Below are 2,572 nucleotides of genomic sequence, written 5' to 3'. Positions count from 1 at the left end.
GATACTGCGGTACAGGAGGACTTTTACAGGGATCAGAGGTTGGAGACTGGGGTGCAGAATAACTGTTGTAGAGAACAGAGTTTAGAGAGTGAGGTGCAGATGGACCATTGCAGATAGCAGAGGTTGGAGACTGGGTTTCAGAAGGATCATACAGAGAGCAGAGTTTGAACACTGAGGTGCAGAAGGTCTGTTGCAAAGAGCAGAGGTTGGAGATTGGGGCGCAGTAGGACTCTTGCAGAAAGAAGAGGTTGGAGTCTGAGGTGCCGAAGGACTGTTAAAAAGAGCAGAGTTTAGAGACCGGGGTGCAGAAGGACTGATTCAGAAAGCAGAGTTTGGAGACTGGGGTGCAGAAAAACCGTTACACAGAGCAGAGGTTTGAGACTGAAGTACAGAAGGACGGTAACAGAGAGCAAAGGATGGAGACTGGGGTGGAAAAAGACTGTTGTAGAGAATAGATTTTGGAGACTGGGGTGCAGACGGACTGTTGCAGAGAGCAGAGGGTGCAGAGTGAGGTGCAGAAGGACTGTTACAGAGAGCAGTGTTTGGAGACTGTGGTGCAGAAGGACTGATACAGAAAGCAGAGGTTGGAGAATGGAGTGCAGAACGAACCTTATAGAGAACAGAGTTTGAAGACTGCAGTACAGAAGAACTGATGTAGAGAACAAGGTTGGAGACTGGGATGCAGAGGGATCATTGCAGAGAGTAGACATTGGAGACTGGGCTACCGAAGGATTTTTGCAGAGAGCAGACGTTAAAGACTGGGGTGCAGAAGGATTTTACAGAGAGCAAAGTATGGAGACTGAGGAGTAGAAGGACTGTTTCAGAGAGCAGATGTTGGAGACTGGGGTGCAGAAGGACTGTGCAGAGAGCAGAGGTTGGAGACTGGGATGCAGACAGACTGTTACAGAGAGCAGAGGAAGAAGCCTGGGGTGTAGAACGACAGATACTGAAAGTAGAGTTGGAAGACTGGGATGCAGAAGGACCGTTACAGAGTATAGAGGTTGGAGACTGTGTAATAGAAGGACTGTTAAAGAGAGCAGAGGTTGGAGACAGGTGTGCAGAAGGATATTACAGAGAGCAGAGGTTGGAGACTGTGGTGCAATCGGACTGTTGCAGAGAGCAAAGGTTGGAGACTGTGGTGCAGAAGGATCATTGCAGAGAGAAAAGGTTGGAGACTGAGGTTCAGGAGGCCTGTTACAGAGAGCAGAGCTTGGAGACTGGGGTGCAGATGTCCTGTGACATAGAGCAGAGTTTGGAGACTGGGTGGCAGAAGGATCTTACAGAGAGCAGACGTTGTTGACTGAGGTGCTGAAGGACTGTTACAGAGAGCAGAGGTTGGAGACTGGGGTCCAGAAAGATCGTTGCAGAGAGCAGAGTTTTCAGAATGATGTTAAAAGGACTGTTGAAGAGAACAGAGGTTGGAGACTTGGGTGCAAAAGAATCGTTACAGAGAGCAGAGGGTGGAGACTGGGGGTGCCAAAGGACTGTTTCAGAGAGCAGAGGTTGAAGACTTGGGTTCAGAAGGACTGTTATGGAGAGAAGAGTTTGGAGACTGAGGTTCAGATGGACCTTTGCAGAGAGAAGAGGTTGGAGACTGAGGTGTAGAAGGATTGTTACAGAGAGCAGAGTTTTGAGAGTAGGGTGCAGAAAGACTGATACAGAAAGAGAGGTTGGATACTCTCCAACTTCTCTTTCTGTATACACCTTCGGGTGTAGAAGGACCCTTACAGAGAGCAGAGGTTGGAGACTGAGGTGCAGAAAGACTGTTGCAGTTAGCAGAGGTTTCAGACTGAGTTGCAGAAGTACTGTTACAGCGGGCAGAGTTTCGAGACTTTGGTGGAAAACGACTGATACAGAAAGCAGAGGTTGGATACTGGGGTTAATAAAGACACTTATGGAGAACAGAGGTTGGAGACTGCGGTACAGAAGGACTGTTACAGAGAGCAGAGGTTGGAGACTGGGGTGCAGAAGAACTTTTGTAGAGAACAGAGTTTGGAACTGGGTTGCAGGAGGATCTTTGGGGCGAGCAGAGTATGGAGACTGGGGTGTAGAAGGACTGTTGCAGAGAGCAGACTTTGGAGACTGGGGTGCAGAAGGATCGTTGCAGAGAGCAGATTTTGGAGACTGGGGTGTAGAAGGATCGTTAAAGAGAGCAGATTTTGGAGACTGTAATGCAGAAGGACTATTACAGAGAGCAGAGTTTGAAGAAGGGGGTGCAGTAGAACACTTACAGAGAGAACATGTTGGAGACGCATGTGCAGAAAAACTGTTGCAGAGAGCAAAGTTTGGAGACTGGGGTGCAGAAGGAGTGTTTCAGAGAGCAGAGAATGCAGACTGAAGTACAGAAAGACCCTTACAGACACCAGAGTTTGGAGACTGCGGTACAGAAGGACTGTTACAGAAAGCATAGGTTGGAGACAGGTGTTCAGAAAGATTTTACAGACAGCATAGGTTGGAGACTAGGGTGCATAAGGACTGTTGCGGAGAGCAGAGGTTGGAGACTGGGGTGCAGAAGGCCTGTTAGAGAGAGCAGTGCTTGGAGACTGAGGTGCAGAAGAATCGTTGCTGAGAG

Source organism: Ictidomys tridecemlineatus, unplaced genomic scaffold, assembly GCF_052094955.1.
Source record: "Ictidomys tridecemlineatus isolate mIctTri1 unplaced genomic scaffold, mIctTri1.hap1 Scaffold_196, whole genome shotgun sequence".
Classification (NCBI taxonomy): domain Eukaryota; kingdom Metazoa; phylum Chordata; class Mammalia; order Rodentia; family Sciuridae; genus Ictidomys; species Ictidomys tridecemlineatus.
The sequence above is the reverse complement of the archived record's forward strand: the minus strand, read 5'-3'. Positions refer to the sequence as shown.